Raw genomic sequence first — 20,348 nt, forward strand, 5'->3', positions numbered from 1 at the left:
TTGGACTCTGTTTTCTAATGATGAATCACTCTTCACCATCTGGCAGTCCGACGGATTAATCTGGCTTTGGTGGATGCCAGGAGAACGCTACTTGCCCCAATGCATAGTGCCAACTGTAAAGTTTGGTGGATGAATAATAGTCTGGGGCTGTTTTTCATGGTTCGGGCTAGGCCCCTTAGTTTCAGTGAAGGGAAATCTTAATGCTACAGCACACTATGACAACATTCTAGATTCTGTGCTTCCAACTTTGGCAACAGTTTGGCTAAGGCTTTTTCCTGTTTAAGCATTACAATGCCCCTGTGTACGAAGCAAGGTTTAGACAAATGGTTTGTCGAGTGGAACAACTTGACTGGCCTGCACAGGGCCCTGACCTCAAACCCATCAAACACCTTTTGGGATTAATTGGAATGCTGACTGAGCCAGGTCTGATCACCCAACATCATGAATGCTCTTGTGGCTGAATGGAAGCAAGTTCCCGCAGCAATGTTCCAACATGTAGTGGAAAGCCTTCCCAGAACAGTGGAGGCTGTTAGCGCAGCGAAGGGGGATCAACTCCCTATTAATGCCCATGATTTTGGAATGAGCTGTTTGACGGAGCAGGTGTCAACATACTTTTGGTCATGTATATCATGCAAATGATCTTACAATACCCAGAATTAGACTAGGGAAATTAACTAACTCCTACAGGTATTCAATTTAAAAACATTTTATTGTACAGGACAGATTTAGACTGCTGAGAGAAGTCATAATATAGCTCCTACCACACTCGTTCTGGTCATGCTCCAGGGGTGGTGAATGAAAAATCATGGGAGCTGCCCCCCCCCCCCCTCCCTTTCCGCATTGAAAAGGTCCGCCTTGAATGTATGTCAGTTTAGAGTAGTGTTTTCAGTTGGCACATTGGAATCGAGTGATTCAGAGCACTACGAGACAGCCAGGCAGACCCTGCTATTTCCACGGTTTTATCAAAAGTCAACGGGTGAGTAACATGGCGCAAAAGGTCAATTATTGGATATAAAGAGCGTGTAGCCACCTAAAAAGGGCTTCCTAGTGTTACATTTGTGTGGCAGTAGCTATAACGTTAGCTAGCTGATTTTGTTAGCCAAAGGTTTGGTGAAGTGCGTTCTCAAGCCAGCTAGCTAGCAGCTACAGTATGTGTTAGCTAGCTGGTTGTTGCACTGGTTGTTGGTGGCTGGTTAACTATCTGGTTATGAAAACTAACGTTTTTGTCGATCTCATTAATTTACTGTCATTTTCACACATGGTGGTTTAGTTGTCTTGCTACTAACGTCCAGTCGTTACTTAACGGACTATAAATAGCTAACAGTAGAACAGCAGAGGTTGGTTGGAAGAGCATGTTTTTGGAGCTTTTCTAGCTAGCTATTGGACTTGAGATGCTAGCTAGGCGACAGTACACCCCTGACATGAGCCATTTCCCCTATAACTAGGCCTATCTTGTTTGTGTATTTATCTATAGGGTGATAGGTTATTCCTTTTATGACATTCAGAACACCGAGCAAGTCATATGGGGAGGTGGACTGTCACTGTGGTTAATTAGAGCAAGCCCTTTGCAGAAGAACAATGATGCCCTTTAATAAGTAACTGCCAAAATAAAGGAAATTATTGAGTAAATGAGGGATAAAGTATATTGAAAGCAGATGCTTTCATACAGGTGTGGTTCCTGAGTTAATTAAGCAATTAAGATCCCATCATGCTTATGGTCATGTACATAACATTTTATGAAAATGTATGCACTCACTACTGCATTTCGCTCTGGATAAGAGTCTGCTAAATTATTTAAATGTGTAAATATGCCCAGCTGCCATTTTTTGGGGGCTACCATGGCTAGAAGAGAGCTTAGTGACTTTGAAAGAAGGGTCTCAAAAGGGTTTATAGTGTGTGTGTGTGTCATTAACAAATGATGGATTTTCTCGTGGAAGAATGTAATCGCATCTCTCCAATAGAGTTCCAGACACTTGTACTATTAAGACACTATGTTTGTGTTTCCTTTATTTTGGTATTTACATGTAGCTATGGCATTTGATCCCCCAGTAATGTGTCCCTTGGATTGTGTATTCGTGCTGCTAACCAAGAGAAATGGAGATCAAAAAACACAAACAAATGCCAGCAAAGTCGATGCGATTAGTGACAACTGTTTAGGAGTCCAGATGGCCTCTGCTACTTACCCTACAGTAACTCTACAAACAATTGCCCTTGATGAGGTGTACAGACACACAGGGACGGTTATTTATTTATTTTACTTTTAAAATATACCCTTGTTTGCTTGGGTAATGCTATAGTCTTTGGAACTGTTAATGCTCGTGCAACTCGCCCTGAATGTGGATATAGCGTCATCTGGCAATCGCTCAGCCCGCTGTTTTAGGGACCACCCGCTGGAGACGTCTCACTGACACACATTGTTTTGTGATTCTACATGTACAATCGGCACTCAGTTCGCAAGTTACGTTCAGAGGTGCTAAGTGCTCTCGGCCAGCAAGCGCTATTGGTGTGTCTGGGTTAGAGGTCGACTGATTAATCGGAATGGCCGATTAATCTGGGCCTATTTCAAGTTTTCATAACAATCGGAAATCTGTATTTTTGGGTGCCGATTTCCAATGTTTTAACTTTTTTATACCTTTTTTTTAAACTAGGCAAGTCAGTGAAGAACACATTCTTATTAACTAGTCCAACGGTTAACTCTAACCATTGCACTCCATGAGTAGCCTGCCTGTTACGCGAATGCAGTAGAAGCCAAGGTAAATTGCTAGTTGCATTAAACTTATCTTATAAAAAACAATCGATCATAATCACTAGTTATAACTACTAATTCAGTTTAGCAGGCAATATTAACCAGGTGAAATTGTGTAATTTCTCTTGCGTTCATTGCACGGAGAGTCAGGGTATATGCAACAGTTTGGTCTGCCTGGCTGGCTCATTGCAAACTAATTTGCCAGAATTTGACGTAATTATGACATAACATTGAAGGTTGTGCAATGTAACAAGAATATTTAGACTTAGGGATGCCACCCATTAGATAAAATACATATTTCACTGAAATAATAAACATTTTGTTTTCGAAATGATAGTTTCCGGATTCGACCATATTAATAACCATATTAATAATAATATTAATTGCCAGGTCGCAATTGTAAATGAGAACTTGTTCTCAACTTGCCTACCTGGTTAAATAAAGGTAAAATAAAATAAAATAAAATAAATAAATAACCAAAGGCTCGTATTTCTGTGTGTTATGTTATAATTAAGTCTGTTTTTGATAGAGCAGTCTGACTGAGCAGCAGCAGGCCCATAATCATTCATTGAAACAGCACTTTAGTGCGTTTTGCCAGCAGCTCTTTGCAAGAACAGCGCTGTTTATGACTTCAAGCCTAATGGCTGGTGTAATCAATGTGAAATGGCTAGCTAGTTAGCTGGGTGTGCACTAATACCATTTCAAACGTCACTCGCTTTTAGATTTGGAGTATTTATTCCTCTTGCGCTGCAAGTGCCGCGCAGCGGCTTTTGTGGAGGGATGGGTAACGATGCTTCGAGTTTAGCTGTTGTCGATTGTGTTTCTGGTTCGAGCCCAGGTAGTAGTGAGGAGAGGGACGGAAGCTATACTGTTACACTGGCAATACTATAGTGCCAAAAAGAACATCCAATAGTCAAAGGTATATGAAATACAAATGGTATAGAGAGAAATAGTCCTATAAATACTATATTAACTACAACCTAAAACCTCTTACCTTGGAATATTGAAGTCTCATGTTAAAAGGAACCACCAACTTTCATATGTTCTCATGTTCTGAGCAAGGAACTTAAACGTTAGCTTTTTTTACATGGCACACATTTTTACATGTCACCTATTGCATATTGGCACATATTACTTTCTTCTCCAACACTTTGTTTTTGCATTATTTAAACCAAATTGAACATGTTTCATTATTTATGAGGCTAAATTGATTTTATTGATGTATTATATTAAGTTAAAATAAGTGTTAATTCAGTATTGTTGTAATTGTCATTATTATTATAGTTAGATTAATCGGTATCGGCTTTTTTGGTCCTCCAATAATCGGTATTGGTGTTAAAATCATAATCGGTCGACCTCTAGTCTGGGCCCTTACTTACTCTCTACCCAGAACAGGTGGGAGTTGTTGGCAATGGCAAGCGATGATGCCCCCTCCCTCCTCTGCTACAGAAACGCGCAAAACCTTCTACTGTACTTGCTCTGAATTTTCCAGGTTTCTGATTTTGTGTGTTAGTCGTTGCAGTTCTCTGGTGTAGGAAATCTGAGTGGGGATTTGGACTGGGTCCAAATCCCACTCCAAATCTGCTGCTGCTACAACATATGTCCACTAATCCTTCAGTATGTGTAATGTTTGTTTATTTTATAAACCTGGCCTCTCTTTACTCTGCCCATCCTTTCACCTGCATCCTGGCCATGTAGAAGCTGTTGTATGGTCTCTTTCCATTCCATTGGCTGCCCTTGTTACCTCCTCCATCCTTGATTCTATTTCTGTTGCTGTCCTTGGGGAGGTCTTTGCCAAGCTCTGCTCTGAGCTGGTGGGGTGGGGGAAGAAGGCAGGACTACTGTATGTAAACAACAGTGAAAATGTTATCCTCTGGTCCAGATTACATAATGTTGTTCATGTGGTTTATTCGTTTTATATTTTTTTCTGTTAACTGCTGGGGCTGGTTGATAGCTGTAATTTTAAGAATTGTGATTAAAGGCTGATCTTGTACGCTTCAGAAATGGACCCTACAGAGCGCAGCACAGTGTTGCAATGTCGCTTTTCGTCATAAAAGGGCCGGCATTCAACTTTTTTTTAACCTGGAAAATGAGCGCTGATTTATTATTCCTTGAGGACTGGTCAAGGGAAAGACTTAGTCAGTTGTACAACTGAATGCCTTCAACTGAAATGTCTCTTCCACATTTTAATCTGGATCAGAGAGGTGCAGGTGGCTGCCTTAATCCACATCCACATCTTCGGCGCCCGGGGAACAGTTCCTTGCTCAGGGGCAGAACTACAGATTTTTACCTTGTCAGCTAGGGGATTCGATCCATCAACCTTTCGGTTATTGGCCCAACGCTCTAACCACTAGGATACCTTCCGGGGCAGTATTGAGTGAGGTTTGCAACAAAGCCCCGCCCCTGTGTCTACATCTTTTTCAATATCCCTTCTGGTATAAACACGCAATCAATGTAGGTCGTGCTACTACTTACTATTCTACTTGCAAGCTTCCTTTCTTTAATGATTTTAGTTTGAGATTTGCTACGTGCAATTATGTCTGTCCAGTTTCAAGGAGCGTCTGTGCAAGCTGCTGAGACAATACGAGCTCCAATACCACCCTTTGATGCAGTTGTATTCAGACAAGCACGCAAAAGACAACCACTGGACGGAGATATCACAATTTGAACACTGATACTGATATCAAAGAAACATGGATTTGGGACCAGTCATTCGCAATCTGAAAAGAGTGAAAGAGACGTGGAGTAGGGCTGCCGCCGGTGTGAGTCCTGCCGATTGTCCGACAACTGGATTGGCTTTGCGTTTCCTTGAAACCTCATCAGACACCCATATGCCAGATACGATATGTATTCTTGTCATGCAGCTGAGTACTTTTGTACGGTGTTTGTGATCTTAAGTTTAGAAGACCTAGTTAGAACATGTTGGCTCTTTTCTGTGTGGGAGAAATTATGAGTGGGAAATATTTAGTGCCTGTGTTATCAACATGATTAGCAGGGCTAGTTCAAACATTTAAAAACAGACAATGGAGTGTGTGCATGTATTAATTAGTTTGAGATGTTTATGGACTCCGTTCCTTTGATTAATCATTTTAACTCTAAGGAGCCCATTGCGATGTTTAAAAGTTATTGCGACGTATTCTAATATATTCACCACCTGCTTTGAGGTGGGTGGTGCTTTTTGCAGCTCATCTAGGGTGGTTCATTGCCCCTTGTTTCATCATCTCCCCAGCCTGGTTCATCTCAATCAACCTCTGACCCAGCTCCAGTGGCCGGAAGAGGAAGACCGCAGAAGATCCTTTGGACACTGACGTTATGCAGCGGGTGGAAGAGTGACAGAAACAACAGCAGTAGTGTCCAGCAAAGGCAGTCTATGACATCATTGTACCATGGCTGGTGTCTACTCCTCCTGATCAATGTCTCCCATTTGTCAGGGACATTGTTTTCCTTTTTTGGGATTTCTTCTTGTGATAGACATTTGCAGACCTTTTTAGATAGTTATTTACAATCTGGTTATTTGTACTAAAACTACTACTGTTCTGAATCAGTCACTCTGTAAATGTGTACTGCTTTGTACATGAGCTAGATGAGGCTAATGTCTTTGGGTTCTGTCCTTATTGTCTGAAGCTGGACACTCATTCTCACCCACAGGAAGGTCTCCATTGAAAGGCCACTACACATGAAAATGTACAGCCTTGCGTTATGTTGATTGGTAAATGTCTTTAGGGTCTAGCCTTATTGTCTACAGCTGGACAACCATTTTCACCCATGTACCATAGCAGGATGCATATAATTGTCTATGTTGGTATACTGTGTGACAGTCTTATCCCCCCAACAGAGATGTTCCTTTGATAATATTCATGGTAGCCGTTGGGTTATATATGAAGATGTACTGTGCCTTAAAGTATTCAGACCCCTTAACTTTTTCCACATTTTGTTACGTTACAGCCTTATTCAAAAATTGATGATTTTTTATTTTTTTATCCTCAGCAATCTAATGTCAAAGCGTAAACAGGTTTTTATAAATGTGTTATGTAAATAAGGTATTTTGTTTTTAATGGAAGTATTCAGACCCTTTGCTAAGAGTTTTGAAATTGAGCTCCGGTGCATCCTGTTTCTGTTGATCATCTTTGAGATGTTTCTAACAACTTGATTGGAGTCCACCTGTGGTAAATAGAATGGACATGATTTGGAAAGGTGCATACCTATCTATGTAAGGTCCCAAGCAAAAAACAAGCCATGAGGTCGAAGGAATTGTCCATCGAGCTCCGAGACAGGTTTGTGTCGAGGCACAGATCTGGGGAAGGGTACCAAAAGAATTCTGCAGCATCGGAGGTCCCCCAAAGAACACCGTGGCCTCCATATTTCTTAGATGGAAGACATTTGGAACCACCAAGACTCTTCCTAGAGCTGGCCACCTGGCCCAACTGAGCAATCAGTGGGAGAAGGGCCTTGGTCAGGGAGGTAACCAAGACCCCAATGGTCACTGACAGAGCTCAAGAGTTCCTCTGGAGATGGGAGAACCTTGCAGAAGGACAACCATCTCTGCAGCACACCACCAATCGGACCTTGGTGGTAGATTGGCCAGGCAAGCTACTCCTCATTAAAAGGCACATGTTAGCACGCTTGGAGTTTGCCAAAATGTACCTAAAGGACTCAGACCATGAGAAACAAGATTCTCTGGTCTGATTAAACCAAGATTTAACTCTTTGGCCTGAATGCCACGCGTCAAGTCTGGAGGAAACCTGGCACCATCCCTACGGTGAAGCGTGGTGGTGGCGGCATCATGCTGTGGGGATGTTTCTCAGTGGCAGGGACTGGAGCGAAGATTCACCTTCCAACAGGACAACGACCCTAAGAACACAGCCATGATGACGCATTTGTGGCTTCGGGACAAGTCTCTGAATGTCCTTAAGTGACCCAGCCAGAGCCCGGACTTGAACCAGATCGAACATCTCTGGAGAGACCTGAAAATGTCTGTGCAGCAACACTCCCCATCCAACCTGACAGAGCTTGAGAGGATCTGCAGAGAATAATGGGAGAAAATCCCCAAATACAGATGTGCTAAGCTTGTAGTGTCATACAGAAGAAGATTCTGCTGTAATCGCTGCCAAAGGTGCTTCAACAAAGTACTGAGTCAAAGGTCTGAATACTTATGTAAATGTCATAACATTTGTAAAATTTCTAAACCTGTTTTGTCATTTATAGGGTATTGTGTGTAGATTGAGGGAGGGGGGGGGACTTTTTAATCCAGTTTAGAATAAGGCTGTAACCTAACAAAATGTGGGAAAGTCAAGGCGTCTGAATGCTTTCCGAAGATACTGTATATGTCATAAATTGTAAAGCTGTTGACACAAGATGGAAGTCAAATCTATTGAGGACTGTTAATGTGCTATTGACCTGCAAACTATATGAAAACCTTGCCCGTCACACACAGTAAAATCAAGCTGGTGTGAATGAGGGGGAGCCCAGTGCTGGTGTTTTTAACGGAGATCTGTTTTCTCCATCTCCTCTTGAAGTGTTCAGTGGACGAACCTTCCCTTTTCTCTGTCGAGTTGTAAGAACAGTTCAAGCTGTTACAATTCATAGGGACATGTTTCCTAGGCTAAAAAGTACTGTTGAAGCATAGAACACCAGACATGTAAAAATCTAATCAAATGTATTTGTCACATACACATGGTTAGCAGATGTTAATGCGAGTGTAGCGAAATGCTTGTGCTTCTAGTTCCGACAATGCAGTAATAACCAACGAGTAATCTAACTAACAATTCCAAAACTACTACCTTATACACACAAGTGTAAAGGGATAAAGAATATGTACATACAAATATATGAATGAGTGATGGTACAGAACGGCATAGGCAAGATGCAGTAGATGGTATCGAGTACAGTAAATACATGTGAGATGAGTAATGTAGGGTATATAAACATAAAGTGGCATAGTTTAAAGTGGCTAGTGATACATGTATTACATAAAGATGCAGTAGATGATAGAGTACAGTATATACATACATATGAGATGAGTAATGTAGGGTATGTAAACATTATATTAAGTAGCATTGTTTAAAGTGGCTAGTGATATATTTTCCATCAATTTCCATCAATTCCCATTATTAAAGTGGCTGGAGTTGAGTCAGTGTGTTAGCAGCAGCCACTCAATGATAGTGGTGGCTATTTAACAGTCTGATGGCCTTGAGATAGAAGCTGTTCTTCAGTCTCTCGGCCCCTGCTTTAATGCACCTGTACTGACCTCGCCTTCTGGATGATAGCAGGGTGAACAGGCAGTGGCTCGGGTGGTTGATGTCCTTGATGATCTTTATGGCCTTCCTGTGACATCGGGTGGTGTAGGTGTCCTGGAGGGCAGGTAGTTTGCCCCCGGTGATGCGTTGTGCAGACCTCACTACCCTCTGGAGAGCCTTACGGTTGTGGGCGGCGCAGTTGCCGTACCAGGCGGTGATACAGCCCGACAGGATGCTCTCGATTGTGCATCTGTAGAAGTTTGTGAGTGCTTTTGGTGACAAGCTGAATTTCTTCAGCCTCCTGAGCTTGACGAGGCGCTGCTGCGCCTTCTTCACGACGCTGTCTGTGTGGGTGGACCAATTCAGTTTGTCCGTGATAAGTTCCTCGGCGTACACAACTTACTACCCTCTACTACTGTTCCATCGATGTGGAAATGGGGGGGGCTCCCTCTGCTGTTTCCTGAAGTCCACAATCATCTCCTTTGTTTTGTTGACATTGAGTGTGAGGTTATTTTCCTGACACCACACTCCGAGGGCCCTCACCTCCTCCCTGTAGGCCGTCTCGTCGTTGTTGGTAATCAAGCCTACCACTGTAGTGTCGTCCGCAAACTTGATGATTGAGTTGGAGACGTGCATGTCCACGCAGTTGTGGGTGAACAGGGAGTACAGGAGAGGGCTCAGAACGCACCCTTGTGGGGCCCCAGTGTTGAGGACCAGCGGGGTGGAGATGTTGTTACCTACCCTTACCACCTGGGGGCAGCCCGTCAGGATGTCCAGTTGCACAGGGTGGGGTCGAGGACTCAGACCCCACGTGTTTTATTCACGTCGGCTGCAGTGAAGGAGAGTCTGCAGGTTTTGGTAGCGGGCCGTGTCAGTGGCACTGTATTGTCCTCAAAGCGGGCAAAAAGGTTATTTAGTCTGCCTGGGAGCAAGACATCCTGGTTCGAGACTGGGCAGGTTTTCTTTTTGTAATCCGTGATTGACTGTAGACCCTGCCACAAACCTCTTGTGTCTGAGCCGTTGAATTGTGACTCTACTTTGTCTCTATACTGACACTTAGCTTGTTTGATTGCCTTGCGGAGGGAATAGCTACACTGTTTGTATTCGGTCATGTTTCCGGTCACCTTTCCCTGGTTAAAAGCAGTGGTTCGCGCTTTCAGTTTCACGCGAATGCTGCCATCAATCCACGGTTTCTGGTTTGGGAATGTTTTAATCGTTGCTATGGGAACGACAGGTGGGTAGCTAGCTAGCTAGTTTGTAAACAAAACATTTGTAAACAAAAAGCCATAACCACCGGATCCGGAAGTTTGAATGTCGTCACTAGCTGCAGAGTGCCTTCTTGCTTGGTAAGCTAGTCTGGTTCCCCAATGGCCCCCTAATGGATATACACTAGACACGGTGGACTTCCTCTGGGTGGAACGCAATGACGATGTGGACAAAAGTGCCCATGCGAGTCATTCGACTGAGGAACGCTTGTAGCAACCTTAAGCCTACAGTAATGGCAGCATCAACGTCAATATTACACTTTGACCTTGTGGAATTGTTTGATACACAATGGAGGTTGACAATCGGTGTGTCATCTCCCAGGAGTCCTGTGTTGTCCTGAGCTCCAGCTGTTGGGCCTTGTGAAAGGACGCTGCTTGTGGGGAGGTAGCCCAGCCTGTCACATCGGTAGCCTGATATTCCCGCTCTATTTTGCCAACTGAGAATCTCCTCTTCCCCTTTAGGATAATTCCCCAGTGTCAGAGATTGTCATACAATCAGACGTATCAAATTGGCCCCCAGCACCCTGCTAAGGATCTAAAGCCACAGGAAGCGGATCTACCAGTAACGGCACTGCACACAGGTGCCAGGTATGGAGCTGTGCTGTGGCACTTACCAATTAGGCTACCCAAACAAGACTGTTTTGCGCAGTGTTTGTCTTACAGAATAAAGGAAACACTGGCTACTTCCTGACACTAGCTGAAAAGCTAAAAATAAATCCACATGTAATCTACACTGAGCACAGTAATTTGATTTCTATAGTTTGATTTATTTCCTAACCAAATGGCAAACTTGTCAGTTTTGCACTGGAGAAAATGGTCCCTGGGCTTGTGTATCAGTAAGCCCAGTTAATCAGAGCGATGGGGTGGGGAATTCAAAGCAACGCAAAGGAAGGAGCTAACATTTACACATTACCCTGCGACTCATAATGAATATTCTGTTTTGCTTGGCGTTTCACATAACCTTGTACCTCCCCTGTGGCCTATCCTGGCTGCTTTGTGTCAGTGCTAGTCTACCTCTCCTTACCTTTAATGGCAGGAATGAACTATTATCCTAACAAATCCAGTGTCTCTATTTTGCCAACCTTTCCACTCTTTTGAAGTAGATATCCAAGTTTCTTCAAAATCCACTAACACTCATAGTGTGGAGGGTTTGATTGAACAGATATAACTGGAACCCTGATCTACACTGTTGTGTCTTGAATAACAACCTTCGATATTATTGTAGATGATTCGCTTTGCAGTGCTTAGCCTGCCACCCGTATGCTACTTGCATCCTGGCTGTCCTGGCACTCATACAGACATGCCCCCTCATTATTTGTATCTTTTATTTAACTAAGCAAGTCAGTTAATTAAGAACAAATTCTTATTTACAATGATTTCCAAACCTGGACGATGCTGGGCCAATTGTGTGCTGCCCTATGGGACTCCCAATCACGGCTGGTTGAGATGCAGCCTGGATTCGAACCAGGGTGTCTGTAGTGACGCCTCTAGAACCGAGATGCATTGCCTTAGACCACTGCGCCACTCGGGAGCTGACTATTATTTTCCCCGGTGGCAGTAGCATACACAGGTGCTTGGCAGCTCTCCACAGGTGGATTCTGTCCTGTGCCCTGCTCTGAGAACATGACCCGGGCTGTCACCAGGGAGCCGGAGGCAAAGGGAAACCTGAGCTCGACCTTGAGCTTAACTCTCTTGGCTGCTGCTTGGCCAGCACATCTGACCCAGGGGAGAGGGGCACCATTTGAAGGGGCTGCACTGGAATAAAGAAGCCCTGCTGTTGGGTGTGACTTGTGTGTTAAAGGGATGGAGCTGGTGAGCTTGCTGGAGTGAAGCGCTACTCTGGCCTGCACTTCTGCTGAGGGGCTGTTAAATATTGTATGGAATACTGATAGTGTGGCTTCAAGTTATAAAAAAAAAAAAAAAATCTCTATCCAAAATCCAGCCCTTCTACTGAATTTATATTTTGATCTTGCTGTATCTGTGGAATGACAGTTCTTCTTTTGAAATGAACTCCATGACAAAGTGGTTGAATGTTAGTCTCTTTCCCCTCATGCGACGCTAATGGTAACCACCCACACACACAGACTTGTTTAAGTTAGCCTGGAGAGCCTCTGTGTTCGTCATCTCCCCCCTGGCCTCCATACATCTTTAATAAAGTAACGTGGCACTGGGCTTCAGCCCATACACTGGGTCCATTTACTTAAGCAGCTATGGTTGACAGACGGAACACCTCAACACTAACGGCAGTCGCCAAGCTATTTCACACACTGGTTTGTTTATAGTCTGTGTATATGCCCAATGTTTCTCTTCAAGCCAAGAAGGACCTGTCACATGTATTTTAGGACAAAATCTGATGTCTGTGAAATGAGTTTTGACAGTCTGTAAGGTCTCATTATTTTCTAGGATAAAATGTGGCCAAAGCAGGTTTTGACGTGAAGGGAGAAGCATTCGACTGTTAAACAGGGTGTGAATGAATGACTCAGTGGTGTCATAATTCTCATGGAGATATAGTGAGGGGAAAAAAGTATTTGATCCCCTGCTGATTTTGTACGTTTGTCCACTGACAAAAATGATCAGTCTATCATTTTAATGGTAGGTTTATTTGAACATTGAGACAGAATAACAACAAAAAAATCCTGAAAAATGCATGTCAAAAATGTTATAAATTGATTTGCATTTTAATGAGGGAAATAAGTATTTGACCCCCTCTCAATCAGAAGGATTTCTGGCTCCCAGGTGTCTTTTATACAGGTAACGAGCTGAGATTAGGAGCACACTCTTTAAGGGAGTGCTCCTTATCTACGTTTGTTACCTGTATGAAAGACACCTGTCCACAGAAGCAATCAATCAATCAGATTCCAAACTCTCCACCATGGCCAAGACCAAAGAGCTCTCCAAGGATGTCAGGGACAAGATTTGTAGACCTATACAAAGCAAATAAACTCTTAAAGACCTAGTAATATTTTACATCAATAGCAGTCAATATTAATCGTCACCTTAATTCGGTCTCATCTGAAAGTTGAAAATTCTTGGTTATCTTCACGAACCCTGGCTAACAAGTTGAATCAGCAATACAAAATTGGGTTAAATTTTTTATTTACTAAATACCTAACTAATCACACAGAATTACACATACACATAATTAATCATAACTTGATTACAAATTACGTCATAAAGGAAATTGTCCCTAGCGGGCGGAACAGATATGACAGCTTGTTAAACAAAAGGGGCTGGGTTTGAGTGAAAGAGCGGGAAGAGAGTAACAAAGGAAGAAGCTGTGCTATCGTAAATACAGTATCTTATGCATTCTAAATTACCGCCCATTTGGAAAAGGAAAATGCAATAAATATTTACTCTGAGCTGCGCTTCAGTAGGTTGGCGGTAGATGGAAGGCCGTGTTGCCAAACCGAGTCCTTTGTCCTTTGAAGAATGTCTCTGGTGGTCAATTGGATACGTTGTAGTAATGTCGGTGTGTGATAGACGGAATACTCTGTCTGTTCCTTCCTAACCCTCATTTGCAGCTGCTGTTGCTAACTCAACGGCTTGGAGGTATCACTTCTGTAGTGAATAAGAGTTTAAAGTTCATAACATTCGCAACCAAAGCTCACGCTGGTGGCTTCGTTCTGTAGTTATTAGCTGATCCGTTCTGACATCGGACCTTCGTCCTCACATCCTCGGAACAGGAGGTCATATTGTCGTCAAATAAGTTTTATAACCCATGACTCTTCACAGGGCGGGCCACTGATTGAGCAGAGCCCTAACCTTATGAAAACCCAATTCTCACATTTTAGAAGCTAAAATCACATTTCATCCCATCACAAATTATTTCATATTCAAACATTTTAAATTGAACAACAATTCCATGTGAATCCGATAACTCTGTGTAGACTTTCCACTGTAGAGTTTGTCATCTTATCATTGATGAGAATGTCTCAAATGACAACTGAACTGACATCATATTCATTAAGTACCACTGCATATGTTCAATTGGTCCAATTACTAGAATATAGTTCATTTCCCCCCCCACCTTCTGATGTTAACCAAGAGGTTTGCAAATGTAACATCAGTAGGGTAGAGAAAGGAAAAAGGGGTAGAGGTATTTATGACTGTCATAAACCTACCCCCAGGCCAACGTCATGACACCGGTGATGTCTGGTGAGGACCTGCCTTACAACAGGCCTACAAGCCCTCAGTCCAGCCTCTCAAACGCGTATTGCGGACAGTCTGAGCACTGATGGAGGGATTGTGCGTTCCTGGTGTAACTCGGGCAGTTGTCCCGGATGTACCGATCCTGTGCAGGTGTTGTTACACATGGTCTGCCACTGCAAGGACGATCAGCTGTCCGTCCTGTCTCCCTGTAGTGCTGTCTTAGGGGTCTCACAGTACGGACATTGCAATTTATTGCCCTGGCCACATCTGCAGTCCTCATGTCTTCTTGCAGCATGCCTAAGGCATGTTCACGCAGATGAGCAGGGGCCCTGTGCATCTTTCTTTTGGTGTTTTTCAGAGTCAGTAGAAAGGCCTCTTTAGTGTCCTAAGTTTTCATAACTGTGACCTTAATTGCCTACTGTCTGTAAGCTGTTAGTGTCTTAACGACCGTTTCCTCGCCCCTGCCTGGGCTCAAACCTAAATGTTACGTAAATACCTAAATGTTTCAAGCAGACCACCATAGTCCTTGTGCCCAAGAACAACAAGGTAACCTGTCTAAATGACTATCGACCCGTAGCACTCACATCTGTAGCCATAAAATGTTTTGAAAGGCTGGTCATGGCTCACATCAACACCATCATCCCAGACACCCTGGACCCACTCCAATTCGCATACCACCCCAACAAAGCCACAGATGACGCCATTGCACTCACTGCCCTTTCACACCTGGACACAAGTAATGCCTAAGTGAGAATGCTGTAAACTAACTACAGCTCAGCGTTCAACACCACAATGCCTGCCAAGTTCATCACTAAGCTAAAGACCCTAGGATTAAACCCCTCCCTCTGCAACTGGATGCTGGACTTCCTGATGGGCTGCCTCCAGATGGTGAGGGTAGGCAACACCACATCCGCCACACTGACCCTCGTCACTGGGGCCCCTCAGGGGTGTGTGGTCAGTCCCATCCTGTTCACCCATGACTGCTTGACTGCGCATGACTCCAACACCATCATTAAGTTTGCTGATGACACAACAGTGCTAGGCCTGATCAACAACAATGGCAGTGAGGTGACAGGACAACAACCTCTCATTCAACATCAGCAAGCCAAAGGAGCTGATCGAGGACTACAGGAAACTGAGGGCTGAGCTTCAAGTTCCTAGGCGTCCACGTCATGAATAACCTATCATGGTCCAAACACATCAACAGTCGTGCAAAGGGCACGACAACTCCTTTTCCCCCTCAGGAGGCTGAAAGGCTTTGGCCCTCACATCCTCAAAGTTATACAGTTGCACCATTGAGAGCATCTTGGCTGGTTGCATCACCACTTGGTATGGCAACTGCTTTGGCATCCGACCGCAAGTCGCTACATAGGATAATGCGTATGGCCGAGTACATCACTGAGGCCGAGCTCCCTGCCATTCAGGACTTCCATACCAGGTGGTGTCAGAGGAAAGTCTTATAAATTGTCAGACTCCAGCCACCCAAGTCATAGACGGGTCCCTCTGCTACTGCATGGCAAGCGGTACCGGAGCGCCTAGTCTGGGACCAAAAGGCTCATGAACAGATTCTACCCCCCAAACCGTAAGACTGCGGAACAGTTAATCAAATGGCTACCCTGGCTATTTGCGTTGACCACCTTTTTGCACTGACATGCTTGCATTGGCTCTATGCACACTCACTGGACACGCACTGACACTCCAACACTCACTGGACACACACTGACACTCCAACACACGCATACATATTGAAGCCACGCTTAGACGCACTTTCAAACTCGTACCATACGCTGCTTCTACTGTTTATTTATCCTCATTGTCTAGTCATGTATAACCTCAACGACCTGGTACCCCTGCACATGGACTTGGTACCGGTAATCCTTGTATATAGCCTCCTTTATTGTGTTTCTATTTGCAATGGAAAAATAACTTTTTAACTGTCGCTAATGGGGATCCAAATATAAAGTTAATTGAGGAAATATTGCTGCCATTTCAGACCATATTAGAACTCAGACAGATTATCAACCAGTAAAGCCTGCTGTGATGGAGTTTTTTGTTGTTGTTTATTTTGCACTGGGTCATTAGCCAGGATTTTCCTTGCATGGTGGTGGAACCCTTCAGGGCAAGCTCGGTGAGGGTTAGGGGACCCGGTCCATTGACCGACAGAGCTCAGACTTAAACCTATGCTGTCCCCTGCGCTCGTTTGGTACAGTTTCTAATTTTAAGCACAGATGCAGATTGACAGTGGGCCAGGAGAAGTTCAAATGGGCTCTGATTACACACTGGGTCCAGTGAATGGAGGTAATTGACCACTAGCAGTGCCAGTGGTCCTGCCCCTCCACCCCACGACTCTGACTCTGTCCCTCCCTTTGGTCTGTCTCCCGCCCAGGCCTGCAGGGCAGTGTGCTGAGTGGGGAAATTCAACTTTTTGGTCCACTAGCCACTGTGGCAGGTAGATGGAAAAAAATATACCAGTCACTAGTGAAAAGTTAAACAGTTCTACAACTGAACAACAAAATGCTGAGTGATACGGCTTATTATTATTATTATTAGTTCAGGGCTCTAACGCTGACATTTTTTTCAAGGAGTACGGAAGTTGATGTTTACAATTATTTAAGTGTTTTAATTATAATAAATGACAAAGTTTAATGAATTAAAGGTTTTTGGACTGTTCCATGCTCAGTTAAGCACAATTTACCCCCAAATATTTGAGTCTTTAGCTGTCCCTTTTTAAGTGGCAGGCCATTATCGTGGTAACTGCACTCCGTGTCTATCAGTGACGTCTGTTCTACTAGCGGTCTTTTGAAGCAAATTTCAAACTACTATTGAAAAACAACCTAGCATGTGACTAGCCAAGTAACACTAGGAAGTCACAGTTTTTAGTAACCTATCAGCTCAATTCAGCCAACTTCTACATTTGTGCGTTGGATCGAAAATAAATAAATCATGTTCCTGAAAATTGTGACCACCCTCCAATGTGGCCGGTGAAATAGAAATTCTTACCCGCCAATGCCAAAATCTACCCGTATGTGGCGGGTGTTAATAACACACCCTAGCAGTGTGACCGAGCCATCAGCCCTGTGATTAGGCTGGCAGATTACTGCACTTTAATTGCCCTCTGTCTATATATTGTCTTTGCTTCTCTCTCCTCTCTAGTTTTTCCCCGTCCCGTCTTTTAACATTTCGGTTCCTCTTCTTAATTTCCCTTTTCCATTAATAGAGGTCCTTTAGAATCTAAATTGTGTGGTTGGGGAATGGGGACAACTAACAAAGTCTCTTCTCGTGCCTGATGATGATTGGTCATGCCCGCAAGGTTTCGTTCGGGTAGATTTTGAAATCTGTCTGAAAAATTGGGTTATCAGTCACCATGATCTATCCCCCAGTAGGAATAACCAGATTTCTCCATCTCTGTATGTCGGTCATTACAGGAAGTGATTGATTGGTGATCCTTAGCTAATGTCTTTAGTCTTATGAATTGTGCTGGGCTGAACGGGAGGGTAAAGGAGAGACATATACAGTAGGCAGAAGACTGGCTGGGGCATAGATTGGCGACTGTCTGGGAAAGGCCTATTACAGCGGCACTGATTGTCTGCACTGGAGTCTCAACTCTGTGTCCCCAACAGTCTTGGCACTGACCCTCTACTGTCTGCTTCTCTCAAACTCTCATTATCAACTCAGCTGACAGACTGTTTTAGTCTCTTCTTATTCTTCCTTTATGAAAATGAGGCTATATTAGATTACAATTGACATGTGAGCAGCATACCCTGTGTTGAAAGACATCCTGGACAGGACATTAGTGTTTTTGACTCATGGTTTGTGATTGACATGTTGGGAAATGTAATTTGTGTGATCTTTCTATGAGAAAGGTAATCTCAGTCGTGTGTGTGTGTGTATGTACAGTGCCTTGCGAAAGTATTCGGCCCCCTTGAACTTTGCGACCTTTTGCCACATTTCAGGCTTCAAACATAAAGATATAAAACTGTATTTTTTTGTGAAGAATCAACAACAAGTGGGACACAATCATGAAGTGGAACGACATTTATTGGATATTTCAAACTTTTTTAACAAATCAAAAACTGAAATATTGGGCGTGCAAAATTATTCAGCCCCCTTAAGTTAATACTTTGTAGCGCCACCTTTTTCTGCGATTACAGCTGTAAGTCGCTTAGGGTATGTCTCTATTAGTTTTGCACATCGAGAGACTGACATTTTTTCCCATTCCTCCTTGCAAAACAGCTCTCCCAGGTGGCTTGTGGCAAACTTTAAACAACACTTTTTATGGAGATCTTTAAGAAATGGCTTTCTTCTTGCCACTCTTCCATAAAGGCCAGATTTGTGCAATATACGACTGATTGTTGTCCTATGGACAGAGTCTCCCACCTCAGCTGTAGATCTCTGCAGTTCATCCAGAGTGATCATGGGCCTCTTGGCTGCATCTCTGATCAGTCTTCTCCTTGTATGAGCTGAAAGTTTAGAGGGACGGCCAGGTCTTGGTAGATTTGCAGTGGTCTGATACTCCTTCCATTTCAATATTATCGCTTGCACAGTGCTCCTTGGGATGTTTAAAGCTTGGGAAATCTTTTTGTATCCAAATCCGGCTTTAAACTTCTTCACAACAGTATCTCGGACCTGCCTGGTGTGTTCCTTGTTCTTCATGATGCTCTCTGCGCTTTTAGCGGACCTCTGAGACTATCACAGTGCAGGTGCATTTATACGGAGACTTGATTACACACAGGTGGATTGTATTTATCATCATTAGTCATTTAGGTCAACATTGGATCATTCAGAGATCCTCACTGAACTTCTGGAGAGAGTTTGCTGCACTGAAAGTAAAGGGGCTGAATAATTTAGCACGCCCAATTTTTCAGTTTTTGATTTGTTAAAAAAGTTTGAAATATCCAATAAATGTCGTTCCACTTCATGATTGTGTCCCACTTGTTGATTCTTCACAAAAAAATACAGTTTTATATCTTTATGTTTGAAGCCTGAAATGTGGCAAAAGGTCGCAAAGTTCAAGGGGGCCGAATACTTTCGCAAGGCACTGTATGTGCCCTGATTTAGAGGGCAGTCTGTGTGAGAGGTCTGTTATTCCACCATCACTGACTGACTCATCCAGGGCTCACAGCTTCAGACAAAGTGTCTCTGTTGCTGTGACTCCAGAGCAATGAAATGTGTATGCCATCACTCACGCAGCTTGTGTGTGTGTGTGTGAGAGAGAGAGCTGGGCGATATGAACAAGAATCCATATTGCAATAAGTTGCCTGAATTGATGCGATTAATGATAAATATACATAACAAAAATATAAACGCAACATGCAACAATTTAAAATATTTTACTGAGTTATAGTTCATATAAGGAAATCAGTCAATTGAATTAGGCCCTAATCTATGAATTTCATATGCCTGGGAATACAGATATGCATCTGTTGGTCACAGATACCTTACAAAAAAGGTAGGGGTGTGGATTAGAACACCAGTCAGTATCTGGTGTGACCACCATTTGCCTCATGCAGCATGGCATATTTCCTTCACATAGAGTTGATCAGGCTGTTGATTGTGGCCTGTGGATTGTTATCCCAATCCTCTTCAATGGCTTTGCAAAGTTGCTGGATGTCGGAGGGAACTGAAACACAAAGTTGTTTGCGTCGGTCGAGAGCATCCCAAAAATGCTCAATTAAGGAAATGTCTGAGTATGCAAGCCATGGAAGAACTGGCCATCTTCATAGTATCTCTGTGCATTCAAATGGCCATCGATAAAATGCAATCGTGTTGGTTGTCTGTAATATATGCCTGCCCATACCATATAACCCCACCCCCACCATCGGGCACTCTGTTCACAATGTTGACATCGGCCCACCGCTCCCCCAAAGGGGTCCTAAAATTCTAAACCAAATAGCTAAATGTGACCATCCTAAAACAATTCCATATGTTAGCTTAGTACCCACCCCCAAAGGC

The 20,348-nt window shown here is 43.4% G+C and overlaps 1 protein-coding gene across 4 annotated transcripts in view; it reads left to right on the plus strand.

Annotated features, from left to right (window-relative positions):
• Nucleotides 1-745: 745 nt before the first annotated feature.
• Nucleotides 746-20,348, plus strand: part of ndrg3b (ndrg family member 3b) — a 63,682-nt gene continuing 44,079 nt past the window's right edge. For 2 of the 4 annotated variants that reach the window (XM_020506353.2, XM_020506351.2), the window contains exon 1: nt 836-976. The gene's annotated coding sequence lies outside the window, so the exon portion shown is untranslated. Of the gene's footprint in view, nt 977-20,348 lie in introns of all 4 variants that reach the window. The other 2 variants (XM_020506355.2, XM_020506349.2) reach the window with 2 other exon arrangements.

The sequence above is a fragment of the Oncorhynchus kisutch genome, linkage group LG17 (assembly GCF_002021735.2).
Source record: "Oncorhynchus kisutch isolate 150728-3 linkage group LG17, Okis_V2, whole genome shotgun sequence".
Classification (NCBI taxonomy): domain Eukaryota; kingdom Metazoa; phylum Chordata; class Actinopteri; order Salmoniformes; family Salmonidae; genus Oncorhynchus; species Oncorhynchus kisutch.